Raw genomic sequence first — 17220 nt, 5'->3', positions numbered from 1 at the left:
TATAAAGCCTTAATAGGACCACACCTAGAGTACTGCATCCAGTTTTTTTCACCACACTATAAAAAAGATGTTGAGACTCTAGAAAAAGCACAGAGAAGAGCAACCAGGATGATTAGTGGACTGGAGACTAAAGCGTATGAAGAATGGTTGCAGGAACTGGGCATGGCTAGTCTAATGAAGAGAAGGACCAGGGGAGACATAATAGCAGTCTTCCAATATTTGAAGGGCTGCCACAGAGAGGAAGGGGTCAAGCTGTTTTCTAAAGCGCTTGTAGGCCAGACAAGGAATAATGGATGGAAACTGAACAAGGAGAGATTTAACCTGGAAATAAGGAGAAACTTTCTGACAGTGAGAACAATCAACCAATGGAACAGCTTGCCCTCGGAAGTTGTGGGAGCGCCATCACTTGAGACTTTCAAGAAGAGATTGGACTGCCATCTGTCAGAAATGGTATAGGATCTTCCGCTTGGACGGGGGGTTGGACTAGATGACTTATACGGTCCCTTCCAACTCTGATTATCTGATCATCTAACCCTAAAATGAACAACAACAACAACAACAACATGACTTGGTTACTTACTAGGAACTCCAGATACCAGCCGTAAAGGGCGCAGTACGCGGAAAGCTCTAAGTGCTTTAACATCAAATCCGGCACCTTTACCTCCCAGTGAATTTACCCCATCTGCTTTGGTTGCTTGTTCTAAAATTGCACTAAAAAGCCTGTGGAAGGGAAAGGAATGAATAACAAAACAAAACAAAATAAAATGGTTAGTGTACAGTATGGAGAAAAAGCAATCAAGGTACTTTATATAATGCAGAAAATCCTGGTTAAGGAGATCAAACAGAACAAGCATCCATATTCCTTTATGATATATACAATGATGATATAGACAAAATGTACATGTGCCATTAGAAATATATTAGTTGACAGCCATGACATAAATTCCCAGACATACTTTGCAGTTTCTAAAAAGGTTTACAAGAATCAATGTCAGATTTAACAGAATTGATCTAATAGCAATAGCACTTAGACTTATATATCACTTCATAGTGCTTTAGAGCACTCTTTAAGTAGTTTACAGAATCAGCATGTTGCCCCCAACAATCTGGGTCCTCATTTTATCGACCTCAGAAAGATGAAGGCCTGAGAAGGAGACCTTACAAATACATTAAACAATGTACATACTGCACACTGCACACACATGGCTGCAATCTGTACCCTTTCTATATTGTAAAGCAAAGGTCTTCAAACTTGGCAAGTTTAAGACTTGTGGACTTCAACTCCCAGAATTCCCGAGCTAATATGACTGGAGGAGGAATTCTGGGAGTTGAAGTCCACAAGTCTTAAAGCTGTCAAGTTTGAAGACTTCTGTTGTAAGGCAATGTTTCTCAACTTTGGCAATTTTAAAATACTCTATATGAGCTTCAACTCCCAGGGGCCAACCTCACATTGGCAGGAATGATGTTCCACAGGGTGGTGTGGAATATGAATACTCCAAATATGCTTATCTTTAATGATGATGTATGGGATTCTGATGCTGCATACTAAATGCACCTCTGCATCTGAAATACTTCAAATACTACGCATCCATATGATATCTATCTTTTAAAACATAGAATCTCTTACAAAAGGCAATGGTAGGCAGGAAGAAGTACTATTTTATCTATGTATTTATCATAGTAATATAATATAAATTTTCAAATATCTCTGTGGAATTTTGTTGAAATAAAACAACAGCAACTGTTTCCTAAAGATTGAAAGATAGATACTCACCCTACTACCACAATTATAAAATCTAGTAAATTCCAGCCATTCCGGAGGTAAGCATTAGGATGAAAGAGAAGTCCATATGCTATTACTTTTAAAAATGCTTCCACTGTAAAAATTATGAGAAAGAGATATTCCACTCGTTCCTGCAGTGAAAAGAAAAAGAAAACATGGAACATGGTGGTTAACTTTGGAGAATTACAGGAAATATTACATCATAGGAGAAAGAGAGGACTACATTTCCAAGTCAATACAATTCTCTTCTTGACAGGACTGTCATTTCTTGCTATTCTTGCTAAATGCAAGTCAAATAATTTAGACATAACTGTATACTCTGTAGGATTTTGGCTATTTAGAACATGGCAATACTTCCCAATCCAATGCCTTCCACAAATATTTGACTTTCATTACTATAATCAATGGATCCAGTTACAATGAAACAACATTAAAGTCAAAATACAGTTATTTTAATTTGGTTAATTTTCAAATTTAAATTTGCACAGTGAAACAAAAGCATCATATGTACATCATGGTCAAAATTCATGAAAGAAGAGAGAAATAATTTAGAAGTACATTGATAATCATCACTGTCATCCATCCAGTTGGAGGGGTGTGGTCTCTAGAGCCTGTGAAAGTTCTCGGTTGGAGAATGTGATCTATGACACACCAGTCATGAAAATGCTCTGGTTGGAGAATGTGATTTATGACACACCCAGGTGGGAGGGGGGAAACAGGACATAAGTGCACCATGTTATCTTACCTCACACACACACACACATATATTCAGAGAGTGGTACATATTCTCTAATGTTTCTTCTACAATGTGCTTTCACGTTGGGTGCAAAATGACTTCCAGGTGAAATCAGGTTAATGGACCAAAATGCTACAAACTCCTTTATCAGTCAGGAAATGCAAAAAAATAATAATAATCTCCCAACCTCCAGGACAGGGGTGTCAAACTTGCATCATCATGGCAGCATCATGTAACGTATCAAAACTTTTTTCCTGATGATGGCAGATGAGATTCTGTGAAGGTACCTGCCCGGTCCCCAAGAAGGGAAACCAGCGGGGAATGGCGCCTGTGATATTTAGGTGCGAACTTGAAGCCAGCCGTTGAAAATGGCGGGAAGGCAGAATCTCCAGTGTTAATTGCCTGAGCAGTTTAACGAGCCGCTGCTGCTGACTCTCTAAATTGTCAGATAAATGATCCCGTCAGTCGAAATGGCAAGGAGAAGTGAGCCGCGGCTGCAAGCACTCCGCCAAGATCGCAGAGATAAGACGATCAGGGGATTAGATGATCTAATTGCCTGAAGCGGCCGTCTCAGGCTGCCTGCGGAGTGGCAGGCTCTGCCAGCCACAAAGAACTGCTCTCAAACTGATTGGGGGGATGACCTAATAGAGCCACAAGCCTTGAAATCGCCAAATTAATTGGGGAAAAATTTACAAGCAGAATTAACCCAAGAGCAAACCTGAATTTTGACTAGCTGAATCAGAAAACCGTTCCAGTCAGGGAGTGCACAACCTCTTACCACAAAGGCTGAGCTAAAACAGGGGGGACGCTGGGGAGATGTCCCGTGGAGGAGGAGGAGCGTCCCGGAGTTTTAAGCCCAGCCTTTCCAGAAGAGACTGAAGCACCTCCCACTTCTGGATGCTCTGAACAGCTCATGGGAGAAAAAAATCCACTTTCACATCAATAGGCATTTAAGCTGAAAATAAAATGTCAAAGGGATAATAAAGATTTCTGGATGCTTAAAAGCTTTTAAAAGCAGGAAAGGAGAGAAAAAGAATAAAAGGGCAGGATCTGGAAAAATGGAGGAGACTGCCTGGAACTAAAAGGAATTTACAGTGAAACTTCAACAAGATTCCTAAAAGATACATTTTAACTGAAACTTGGCAACAAAATGATAGAACCCGAGGAAGAGAAAGTAGAAAAAAGAAGCAAGAAGAAACTGCTTTGGATTATTTGGATTACTTGGTGATCTTTGGATTTTTGGTTATTGCATTTAAATGACTAAAGTCAATCGGGTGGCTGTTTAAAAGTGTTTAAAGTGGCACCACTTTTAGAAGAACTGTAAATGGAACTTAAAAAGTACAAAGAAGATGCACAAGAAGAGAGAGATTCTTTTGGCTTCGTATTTCAATTCTTAGAAATGGAGATCTGGAACTATGAGAAACAACAAGAAATGCTTGCAGAACAAGAAGATTGGGACAAAGAAGAAGCCATCTTTAATGATCAAGTAATTTTATGTGGTGGAGGGGAAGGAAAGGGGGAAAGAGGATGAAAAGTTTAAGATTTGAAAAAAACAACCAAAAAAAGAAGAATAGTTTGAAAAATAAGTATAATATTGGAAAGCAACAGAAGAGGGGATTACAGAAGAGAGAATTAGAAGTAGAGAGACAAGGGGGTAAAAAGGGGAGGGAGAAGAGGAGGGGGAAGAAGGAAAGGAAAAGAAGTTATAAAGGACAGAAGCACGATATAGAGAAACAGGGAAAGGTATAAGAATTTAAAGTATAAGCCTGTTTAGAGCTAATGGGTGAAAATTTAGTTGTAAAAGGGATTCTGCAAAGGTACATAAGATAGTATTGTTATATTACAAATAGAAATAATTTTAGAAAATATGATTAAAATGGATAAAATATTTATCATAATCTAGTGGAATGTTTGTTAATAAATAAATGAAATAAAGTGAATGAGAGAATTAAATTAGGAAAGGATGGGAACATTTTAATTATTATTAATGATTTATAAAATATAAGTGAAGAGAAATATGGGAAAAAAAAGAATTAATTATGGAAAGTTTATAAGTGTTCCCAAGGAAGTATGATATTTAACTGAAAAGAAATGTTAAAGAAGTTAAGATTTTAATGAATATTAACGATAGAACTGAATTGGAATGGAATGAGTGCTTTATTTACATATGCATATAATCTTTTTTTAAGAATAGTGTATTTTAAGAATGTACCAAGCAGAATTTGACTAGAAGTTATATATTATATTGAATGTTATAATCTTAAAGGTATACATTGAAGCTTAATTAAGAGTTGAATGGATAAAATTAAAAGATATAAAGGTGTCATACTCCAATTAGTAACTACAGGGGAAAATTTGTTTAATGAGAAAAGATAATGTGAAATTGCAACAGGACAGACAAAAGTACAAATATAATGATTTGAATTGAGATGAGATAATCAAAATAAAATTGAGAAAATTAAAAGAGGGGAAAAACTGTAGAAAATGTAAAACAGTAATAAGATATGGAATAGAACACAAAAAGGAGCATGAAATTGAGTTTGTTTCTGTATGAAGAAGTGATAACCCGGGACCATGCTATTTTCAAAAATATGTTTTATTTGTATTATGTTTGTTTTTTTGTGAAAACCCAAATGAAATTTTCAAAAACCAAAAAAACCCCAAAACAAATAATTCCCTCAACACTGTCCACCTATTTACAAAGTCTGCATGACTGTTACTATTACTCCTCCCGTCCTTCGTTTCACCCATCTCCTCCTGTAACTTTGTCACTTGTATCCTTACAATTTATATGGACTGTTTCCTAGTATGATTTGATTGCTTATTGTACCCTATGACTATTATTGTGTTGTACCTTATGATTCTTGACTAATGTATCTTTTCTTTTATGGATACAGAGAGCATTTGCACCAAGACAAATTTATTGTATGTCCAATCACATTTGACCAATAAAGAATTCTCATTCTCTCTCTCTCTCTCTCTCTCTCTCTCTCTCTCTCTCTTTCTTTCTCTATCTATCTATCTATCTATCTATCTATCTATCTATCTATCTATCTATCTATTTATCTATCATCTATCTATCTATTCTATCAGCAGTCATTTGAACTTTTGAAGCTAGGATATGATTGCCCTATTCATATATTCACATGGGACCATAAACAATGATCAGTTGCTTCTGGTGATTGCCAGCCAGACAGGACAGGTTCCTGGAAATAGGGTAGCTTCCTGTTTGGATGTGTGAGCACAGGAACATTCCCTCGAAAGTAGCACTGCCATGGCAATTAATTCTAGGATACCTGGTGATCCTATTTCAGAAAAATACAGTGAAGCCAAGGAAGAATCCATAATATTAAGGACAAAACCATGCTGAGAGGTGCAAAGCAGATGTTTCCAAATCTATCTGCTGTAGTCATTAAAGAAGCTGCCATTTACATATGCTCTTAATTCTTAATAGCCTCAGGGAGAAATAAGACAGCTGCTTACAGGAGAACAGCTGGCTGCTTGCTTATCACGCTGTTGTCCATAACCAAACTATATGATATCAACCTCAAAATATAGCAAAGTTTCACTGTGATCAAACGTCAAGCCAAGATCATGACCCTTAATAAAAACTAAAGAAAAAGCTCACAATTTGTATTACTAAGAGTTTTTCAAGTTGCAGTACAATTTTCAAATTATTTGGATTTTGTAATTGGCTACTAGTAAGTGAGTATCTGTTCCCAGTTTACAGATAGATTAAGGAGAGATGAATCAAGGAATATGTTAGTCAGTTGTGGTTTGCAGATCAAAGCCTAATTTGAAATTCAGATGTTTAACTTATCAGTTTAAGGAACCATAATTATTTCAGGAAGCTGAGATAGGAAAATTGAGGTACCAAGATCTTGGGCAGTTCTCTAAACCCTTCTTTTGGGGGGTGAAAGTCTATATGTCTGGAGGCCTATGTGTATATGATGTGTCTGCAGAGATGCCACCTCACTATTTTGAGATGCGAATTCTACAAAACTGCTAGATAGGATCTAAAATAAGGACAGAGCATTTGTATGCTGTCCATCTGGATTTTATATTAAACAATCATTTATACTTGTTAATGTCAGAATATAAAGCTTCTTTTGTAACCTATAACCTTGCAATGGAAAACTCTGAATGGCAGTTCCATTTTCAGGACTATATTGTAATTAACATTACATGGTGTTTCGGGGAAACGATTTAAAGCCTGTAAACACAGAGAGAATATGCTTATTCTCTGCACTATCTCAATCGTACTTCATCTTTCTCTGCAAGGAAACAGGTAAAATCTGTACTTCCTCTCTTGCCCTGTCAAAGATACACCCTAGCCAGCAAATTCCTTCCAGATATTGTCACTGAAATATAGTTGATTAAAAAAAACAACCACCAACCTGAGATAGTCTTCAATTATGTTGGACAAATGCCTTACACTGCTTTTTCTGTTAGGCTCTGTTCTTTCCACAAGCTCCTATCATTCACTCCAGAATTATAGTTCTACTATTTCCAATATACGGGTAGTAGAATACCAACTGAGTCCTCAGGCTATCTTTCATTCTTTCTACATTTGAAAGTTTCCCCATTTATCTTCAATATTTACATTATTTTTGTCTTGCTCTCTTTAATAATAGTTGAACACTCATTGAAGACATTTTGTTGAGTTCATTTGTTAATTTATTTCATGTGATAAATCATTGTTTTGCGGAAGGCTCAAGAATGTGTTCCATGCTAGGATGCTGATCAGGACTTGGGGACTTGATTGTCATTCCGTATGAACTGAAGGCATGTAGTAAAATACAGTACTCCTTGATTTACGATCACAATTGAGCCCAACATTTCCATTGCTAAGCAAGACATTTGTCGTGAGTTTGCCCTGTTTGAAGACCTTTCTTGACCCAGCTGTTAAGTGAAGCACTGCAGTTGTTCAGTTAGTAACATGGTTGTTAAATGAATCTGACTTCCCCATTGACTTTGCTTGTCAGAAAGTTTCAAAAGGGGATCACATCAGAGGTGGTAATTCAGCAGGTTTTGACCAGTTCTCGAGAACCGATAGCAGAAATTTTGAGTAGTTCAAAGAACCGACAAATACCGCCTCTGACTGGCCCCGCCCCCATGTATTCTCTGCCTCCTGAGTCCCAGCTGATCGGCTGGGTCTTCTTTTGTTGCTCTGCACAGGAGAATGGAGCTGGAAAGCAGGTTAGTGGGGTGGGGAGGGAACGGAGATTTTGCAATAACCTTCCCCTGCCATGCCCACCAAGCCATGCCCACGGAACCGGTAGTAAAAAAAATTGAATCCCACCACTGGATCACATGATCCTGGGACCAGGGGATACCGCAAAGGTGCCAAGTGTCCAAATTGTGATCATGTGACCAGCGGATGCTGCAATAGTCATAAGTGTGAAACACAGTCTTAAGTCACTTTTTTAAAATGCTGCTGTAACTTCAAACGGTCATTGAACAAAGGATTGTAAGTCAAAGACTACCTGGATTATATAATGCAACACGTCGGTGTCCAGGAAAGAAAATAAGAACTGCCCAAATGGCAGATTAAGTCATATATTTAACATTCACACCTATCAATTTATCCTCTATATTTAGAAGCATAATATTATATAGTATCTCTGGCTCTGTTAAATTTCCTGCTTGCCAATGAGAAGCTGTCATATCACCCTCCATGTTCCAAACTACAATTCTAAACTTATCTCTGGATTGTGTATTTTTCTGTAGACAATACTTTCCTCAGATGGAATAATAGGAGAATGAAGAACATTACCTCATCTTCAGATGTACTTCTAAGATTAAGTTTGTTTATTTGTTTATTATTTTTGCAAACAACTCAAGGGAGCAAACATATCTATTACTCCTTCCTCCTCCTATTTTTTCCTCACAACAGCAACTCTGAGATGGATTGGACTAAGAGTGAATGACTGGCCCCAAATCACCCCCGCTAGCTTTCATGGCTAAGGCAGGACTTGAACTCAGAGTCTCCTGCTTTCTAGCCTGGTGCTTTAACCATTAAACCAAACAGACTCACCAAACTTTTTCCTTAGCAGCAAAATACAAATTAATGGAATAAGGCTCTGATCTATCCAGTTAGTTCACCCAATCATATTCATATGCTAAATTGTCAATGACTAAGAAAAATCCATTTTCACCGTTTGTATAAATGTTTCTACTTAAATCTCTGAAGTTATAGTATACATGATGCATAATAAATGTCTACAGTATTTCTAGGAATGAGTACAAAAGCAAGAGATCTATCACCAATCGCCCACATATTAATAATGGCTTTTTAAAAGCTGGCAATCTAGTTGAATATGTTTGTTAGCATTTAAGATGCACTTACTTCTGAGATATCATCTTAAAATAAACTGAAAATGTACAGTTGTGATATATGGCAACTATACGCCTATAAAATAGTTGGATGATTAAGTTAACACACACAATTCAGCATTCCACTTTTCTAGTTCTAAGTAATGTATGTCTCTTTTTATCCTGTTTTTAATGTTTATAACGTTTTCCAAGGCAATCAAACTTCCTGAGCAGAGAAGCTCAGATTCAGCCTGTACCCCTAGATGCTATACTAAAAGACTTATCTAATTCAACTTTTCTAACCAATATTACCAAAACTGTTAGGATTCCCTCCTCCCCTTTTTTCTCCTTATGTAGTTAATAGCAACCATAGGGGAAAAAAACTCCTATGAAATATGTATTACAATATTCAGGATGAACCGATAAACCCCACCAAATGTGACAAACCACATGTGACACAGTATACCAAAATAAAATGCTGCAGCATTTGGAATCTTACAATTTGTCTTGGCAGATTTGGAAGCTAATCAGAGTCTGGCCTGGTTAATCCTTCCTTGGAAGACCTTTAGGGAATATCAATGCTGTATGCTAGGTTGAGAATTTGATTGGTTGATGATAAACACGACGCTATTGCCAAAAAATTTGTCTGAGTGGTCCATGAAATCACCAAGTAGAAATCTGCAAAGCTAAATGTTCTGGGAAGGAACATTTTGGAGAATTCTAGAATGTTTTGTTCCTCCTTTGAGCCATCACAATCCAGTGAATGGGGGATGGGTGGATCCAGCAGTATTCAGGCCCCACTCTCTTCTCAGACTGTAAGTTAAGACAACCTGGCTCAGAAACAATTTGCATTTACCTTGTACCACTTTCAATTCTAGCTGATTTTACAATTCTTTTAGACGTACATCCACTCTCTCTCTCTGAACATAAAGATCTTCTTACAATCTTATTCATGCTACATTTGAATAACACGGAGTCTTATACTACCCTAAATGTTAAAAGAATGTATGGCATGGATTTTGTTCATAATTCCATTTCACTCCATACTGAATGGAAATTATTTTAGCTTCACAAACTACTAGCTAATCCTAGAAATCTTTGTCACCATACTTTTCCTGTTTTTCCTTCCTCTTCCTTCTAGTGAAGGAATACTGTTTACACAACATTTGGTTTAAAAAAAAATGCTCCAGCATACTCATGAGTAATTGATTAATGAGTAATGAATTATTCATGAGAAATGAATTGAAATAGAAATGGGCTTGGCATATAGCAAGATGAACAGATGGCAGGTGGACCAAGACAGTCATAGAATGGACCACACTTGATAAAAAACGTCCACGAAAGAGATCTAAAACAAGACGGATCTATGACATCGGCAAGTATTGTGGGCCTAATTGGCAAAAGAAAGTTCAGGACCGTATTGGTTGGAAAGATGCGGAAGAGGCCTTCATCCTGTAGTGGGTAGACAATGACTAAAATGATGTTGATGATGACTCATGAGTAAATTAATACACTTAATTTTGTTAATACTGTTCTTCAACTGTAATGCCCTGTACTTCTTCAACTTCAAGTTATGTCATTGTATTGGTAATATTAACTGTGTATTGTTATGCACTGATATTATTTTGCCATTATTTTGACTTCCAGTTTGAGCTTCTTCGGCGACAGACCGAAACCTCATCTCTCTGAGGCTTCGATCCGTGCTTGCCACTGGAGCTCCCCGAGCCAGCTGGTTTCGGGGCTAAGCCATCCCGTAGAGGTGGTGAAGAGGGGGGAGATTGCCTGCAGGGTTGAGGAGAGCCGCATCTCTCCTCCCCAGTTGGCCATTATTCCTTTTTCCAAAGGCAGTTATAGCGGTGGTCAGAAATGGCCACCACAAAGAAGAACTCGACCAGAAAAGAATGTTCAGGAGGAAGATAAGAAGAGAAAGTTTTGGTTGACCGAGTCAAACAGCAAAAGCAACAAATAAGGTACCCTGGAATTTAAACTTAACAACATTGTTCCCAAAGAAGATTTTGAAGCTGCGAAGGAGTGAGAGAAGGGAAAGGATAGGTTTTTTTTCTTCCCTTCCTTCTTGCAGAACAAGAAGATTGGGACAAAGAAGAAGCCATCTTTAATGATCAAATAATTTTAAGTGGACGGAAAAAAGGAAAGGGGGGAAAGAGAGTGAAAGGTTTAAGATTAGGAAAAACAACCAAAAAGAAGAACAATAATTTATAAGATAAGTATAATATTAGAAAGCAACAGAAGAGGGGATTACAGATGAGCGAGTTAGAAGTAGAGAGACGAGGGGGTAAAAAGGGGAGAGAGAAGAAGAGGGGGAAGAAGGCAAGGAAAAGAAGTTGTAAAAGACAGAAACAAGAAATGGAGAAACAGGGAAAAGATATAAGGATTGTAACCATAAGTTTGTTTAGAGATAATGGGTGAAAATTTAATTGTAAAAGGGATTCTGCAAAGGTACATAAGATAGCTTTGTTATATTACAAATAGAAATAACTTTAGAAAATATGATGATGGATAAAATATTTATTGTAATGCAGTGGGATGTTTGTTAATAAATAAATGAATTAAAATGATTGAGAGAATTAAAAGGGAACATTTTTAATTATTAGTAATGATTTATAAAAATATAAGAGAGAAATATGGGGAAAAAAAGAATTAACTATGGAAAGTTTATAAGTGTTCCCAAGGAAGTATGATATTCAATTGAAAAGAAATGTTAAGATGTTAAGATTTTAATGCATATTAATGATAGAATTGAATTGGAACGGAATGTGTTTTATTTACATATATATATAATTTTTTCTTTTTAAGTATATAGTATCTATTTTAAGAATGTACCAAGCAGAATTTGATTGGAAGTTATGTATTATATTGAATGCTATAATCTTAAAGCTATAGATTGAAGCATACATAAGAGCTTCAATGGATAAAATTAAAGGATATAAAGGTGTCATACTCTAATTGGTAACTACAGGGAAAAATTTGCTTAATAAGAAAAGATAATGTGAAATTGTAACAGGACAGACAAAAGTATAAATATAATTATTTGAATTGAGATAATTAAAACAAAGTTTGAGAAAATTAGAGGAGGGGAAAAACTATGTAGAAAATATAAAATGGTAATAAGATATGGAATAGAATATAAAAATGAGCATGAAATTGAGTTTTGTGTCTGTATGAAGAAGTGATAACCTGGGACCATACTATTTTCAAAAAGATGTTTTATTTGTAGTTTGTTTTTGTGAAAACCCAAATAAAATTAAAAAAAAAATAATACACTTAATTTTGTTAATACTGTTCTTCAACTGTACTTCTTCAACTTCAAGTTATGTCATTGTATTGGTAATATTAACTGTGTATTGTTATGGACTGATATTATTTTGCCACAAAACTAGATCTCAGAGTTGAATCAAAGATGTATTAAAATATTGAAGAAATGTAACACATTCAGACAGGTTGGGATAAAAACATCTACATAACCTAATATAATGCCGTTTACTACTTCAACCTGGGGTGAGTGAGGAAAAGAGTGCAAGATGAATTCCATTTATTTAAACGTCCGTGTTCTTCACCAGAATTTCCCAAAATGTTCCCACAGAATATTATATCAACTTATTTTAGCAGCTATTCAATTGTGTGAGATGTATTTTAAGAACTTTGTGGCAAGGAGCAATTTGTAAATGGAAGAAATTAAGAGGGTAGCCAAGAAAAAGAACGTGATGTTACAAATACTGGATTTCTAGATTAAATGTTATCAACAATCCTTTTTTGTGTGATTATGTTAACTCGTGGTTAACATAAATTAGGATGAATACAACTGATCTTTAGTAATACAGAGCCAGAAAGGGATACTTTTAGGATCAACTCTATAAAACAGATTCTGAGGCAGATTTGTTGATACTGACTGGGTTGCTTCCAAACACATTTTGTTGCTAAGGAGACATGAGGTCCAGTTTTTTTAAAACCAACAAAGGATTTAGTAGATTTTTTTAAATCCAGGAAACATTGTCAATGTAGTAAATAAAGGCCTTTCCTTTTGTCACAAAGAAATTTAGAGTTCTGCATATGATCAAAATGAAGTCAAGGAAGGATATGGCATAAGAATAATGTTTTGAAGTATTATACCTACCAAGCCTGCTTAAATAAAACACGTTTTTGCTGCACCATAGACCCCAGTTTCTAGAATAAATCTTTATGAAGATTTATTGGTTTGTGAAGAATGAGACAGTCATTATGCTCTCTGTGATGCCCAGGTATGGCCCAATTCTTTTTAAAAGTTAAGAACATCAATGAAAGGACACGAAATGCCTACTGACAAAGGTTCCATTTTCAATTCAGAGTAGTCTTTATCTGGTGGAAACAAGAACCATTTCAAGTATGAATTAGTGCCCATTGATTCACACACATATTTTGTGCATAGAGATGATAAAAGAATAAACTAGATTCTTTAGCAACAAAGTCTGGAATAATTTTTCCAACACTATTTATTTAATTAATGCCAAAGTCTGTTTTTCAAGTATGACAGCACAGGTAATACGCTTATATTGATTGCTGAGTATTCTCTGTCACTGACATAATATTGACTATTTTACTTGAAACCAACTGAAACAAATGTGTATGGAATGCTGAATTTCTGAACAATTTAATAGTATACAATGAAATGTTGAGCAGATATAAGTGCTGTCATAGCTAAAAATGGAGCTCGGAAGCCGGTTTTCACTGGCAGAGCACTTGAGCCGCCACAGGCGCCCCTGACATGAGTGACGTCAAGCTGGCAATGCCCGCCCTGGCCCTGGCCCTCGCCCCCCCCAGATCAAGCACAAACTTGATGCAGTCCTCAATGAAATCGAGTTTAACACCCCTGATTTATAGCATTGTCAAGGTTATGACTAGAAAATCACAAACACCCTTTGCACATGCTGTAATTCAAATAATCTTTATAAACATCTCCTGCAAAGCTGCAGTATTAATTAAAACAAAACAAAACAAACATACTGGATATATTGTTCCTAGTATAGTATTTAGTATTAAGGTCCAGCATGCCTAGTGCAACATGTTCAGGCTGGGAATTTGTTTTTCTCTAGCAGAACAGGCCTTGTTCTTTTTAAAAAGAGGAGATAAACAACCACATGCAACTACATTTAACATGTAGCTTGTCAGGTTTCCGGGAGATGCTCGTTATTTTTCTTAAAGAACCTAAAACATGAATCCACATTTCTATTTTTTGCTAAATAACCAAAGATTAAAGATTACAACCGACATGCTCTAAAGACTCTACATTAATTGCTGTTTTGAAAAGCCAGCAAAACACTGGCAAGGTTAGAACAACAATGTTCAGCCCATTTAAGATCTTCCATGTCTTCTTTTGTTTATCAGTTAAAAAAAACCTGAAAAATTTGTTTAAAATCTAATCTGCTTTTATATGGCAGTGACATCTGTCAGATCACTGTGATGTGCATCATGATTCATTTGCCTTGTTTAATAAGTTGTTACTCCTCATGCTTAGATGCTTAGGTTCGTGGATGCAGTCAATTAAGATAAATAGGTACATCATAACACATTTTGGGCCATCATACTTCTTAATTAAGCTTAGCATTTCATACTCTACTGGAGTCCACTGCGCTCTTTATGGTTTTAGACCAACAATACTATCTGAGACCACGTGAGGCACGTTAGGATATCATGGAGCTCAAAATTCCTTATGGGTAAAATCTAGTGTGATAACTAGGTATAATATACTACAATCTTATCTGGAGTTCTTTGGATTATGTAGAAGCTGATGAAATGGGTAGGGTTCTCTATAGCAGTGGTCTCCAACTGGTGGGCTACAGCCCACTGGTGGGCCGCGAGAAACTTTTGGTGGTCCACAGAGAAATCTCACTCCCAGAGCACCTCCCCAAAGCAATTAATCCAGGCTGCGCAGAAGCACAAGGCTGCGCCGCCCACATGGCCCATGGGAACCTTCCCCGCCCACTCACTGCTTACCTGGCAAACTTGCCTGCTAAATTGCTATTTTTCCTTTTTCCAAGCATCAGGTGTTCTGCTCTACCGGGAAATTTAGATTAGCTAGGAAGCAGGAAATGGTTGGATTTCTTGTTTCTAACTAGTCTTTAGATCTTCAGCTCTGCATTTAAGTACAGCCAAACTTCCCTTAGGACTGCAGGTTCAGCCATGCCCAGCCAATCACATGACTACCAAGCCACACCCACAAATTAGGCCACACCCACCCACCAGTTAGTGGTCACTGGGATTTAAAATTATGAGTTTGGTGGTCCCTGAGGTCCAAAAGGTTGGCGACCCCTGCTCTTTTGGATAAACACCATCTGTGGAGTTCACTTCCCCACTTGGCTCCACTGGAGAAGTACAAATAACTAGGTATGAGAAGTGAGAGGTTTTTTTGAGAAAAGAAGATGTTTGATTAGCCTTGAGACAGTGGTGTTCCTGCCCCTGGAAAAACCATCCTTCCAGCTACCCATATTGGAAAACGATTGCCCTATCTTCAACATTCCATTAAGACAGTGTTATACGAATGGCCATTTGTTTAACTGGGTGGGTTTTTTTTGTATTTTTTATGAATGGGCTTCTATGATCTCTGCACTCATATGTGAATATTTTGGTATCACATATTTTGTTCACTTAGCTACATTATGATGTTTTAATCATATTATCGTGAATCCCCTTGAGTTGTGGGAACTTGGTGGTATATAGACACTCATAAATAGATAAAGCTGCTGTGGTTTGGGTTCTTATCTCTCCCAATTGATTTTTTAAAAATAAATACAGTGCTATAATACAGTGCTATTGTATGTGTGCAGGACAACTCATCATATCCAATGAAGAAGCGACTCATTCTATTAGGAACATATTTACCAAACATATTTGCAATTCTAACACAATAAGCTCATCCATGTCACATAACTAGAATGATCAGATTAGAATGTTGACAACTAAGGGGCAGTCAAGAGCTGTTGCATCAGAAATAATAAATGCACATCTTGTATATGACAATGATATTCCAAAAATAAGAGACAATCCTTTATATTCATGGGTATCTATTAAATCTGATGCACCACAGATATGGAACAACATTGTCTGACCTTAATTCATGATGTTTAGAACCACTTCCTCAATCATTCTGTCATGGAATAAACAAGTTATGTAAAATAATGTGCTCAGGTATATATCTATTGCTAAACAATTAGTAAGGCTCCACAATGAAAGAGTAGCACTGCAGTTTTCACCTTCAGTTTTCCCTTTCTTTTCCTCTTGTCAATCTCTCCCTGGCATCCCACTGTTTGCTTACTAGATGAGCATTTTATGCATGCCTATGCAAATGAGAGTATTCAGCTGAATTGCAGCTGTACTTGTAATTATTTTATTTTGCTTGTGAGATTTATCTGCTGCCTTAATACAAACAGACTCTGGGCAGCACACAGTAAGATTTGTTTTTATACACTGCCGTATGCAATAGTAATTTATCCTTATTAATCATGTTTTAAACAAAATACTACTATTATCAACATCATTTAAAGCACTAATATTGACATAAACTGATATTGCCAATTGGGAAAACACCTAAAATAGTCTTAAAACAAGCAGAAATATGATCAACTGTGTGATCATATCTAGCAGTTCCTTATTCTTACCGAATGACATCCCAGATTAACAATTTGGCTTGTCTAAATTGTTAATCTGGCAATCTAGAAGTCTTTTCATATGAAGAACAGTTGGCAGCTTCCATAATACCAGAAGGAGGTAATAGTAATATGTTTTAATCCAGTACCCTCCCTTCCTCAGTTTCTTATAGTGCTCTAATTTTTGGTCTACATTTGTCCACATTTAGCAGTTAAATATATCTGAGATACCCAAGAAAGCCAAACATTTTAAGCTAGTACACGTTAAAATGTTTAATTTTTGTCATAAGTAAACTAGCACGTGATAAAAGGTAAGCTGTTTTAAGAATGATTATTGGCAAGGCACTGTCTGGAATTAACCTCTGTGAAAACATGTACTACAACAAACTGAATACCTTGGAGCTATTTTCTCTCAACTGATTGAGTATGCTAACTTCTTGTTTCTTTGGAGTATCCCAGGGCTGCATCTGCTTTAAAAATGCTAGAGGATAAATTGCACGTTGCATTGTAAACCTGGGTTCCTAATCCTCTTGTTTGTCTAATAATGCTGGCAAAGGAAACTTAGTGGATAATTGGCCATTTATGTTTAACCCCTCTACCTGCCAGTCTTATACAAATATATCCCACATCATTTTCAGCTAGTTTTCTTCTTAATCAGATACAACATTAGGGATTAGTTAAACATCTGGGAAAATGACCCAAGGTGACCTTTTTTTTCTCAACTCATGACCAAAATCAGGACCAGAATT

The 17220-nt window shown here is 36.5% G+C and overlaps 1 protein-coding gene across 10 annotated transcripts in view; it reads right to left on the bottom strand.

Annotated features, from left to right (window-relative positions):
• The window catches only part of CACNA1C (calcium voltage-gated channel subunit alpha1 C), a 424790-nt gene that overhangs the window by 183602 nt on the left and 223968 nt on the right, over nt 1-17220 (bottom strand). For 7 of the 10 annotated variants that reach the window (XM_087935069.1, XM_087935074.1, XM_087935071.1 and 4 more), the window contains exons 2-3: nt 1775-1914; nt 581-720 (exon numbers count right to left, since the gene is read on the bottom strand). The gene's annotated coding sequence lies outside the window, so the exon portion shown is untranslated. Of the gene's footprint in view, nt 1-580; nt 721-1774; nt 1915-17220 lie in introns of those variants that run through there. The other 3 variants (XM_087935065.1, XM_087935064.1, XM_087935066.1) reach the window with 1 other exon arrangement.

The sequence above is a fragment of the Pseudonaja textilis genome, chromosome 5 (genome assembly GCF_049901715.1).
Source record: "Pseudonaja textilis isolate UNSWEBS1 chromosome 5, rPseTex1.2, whole genome shotgun sequence".
NCBI classification, from domain to species: domain Eukaryota; kingdom Metazoa; phylum Chordata; class Lepidosauria; order Squamata; family Elapidae; genus Pseudonaja; species Pseudonaja textilis.
The sequence above is the reverse complement of the archived record's forward strand: the minus strand, read 5'-3'. Positions and strand labels throughout refer to the sequence as shown.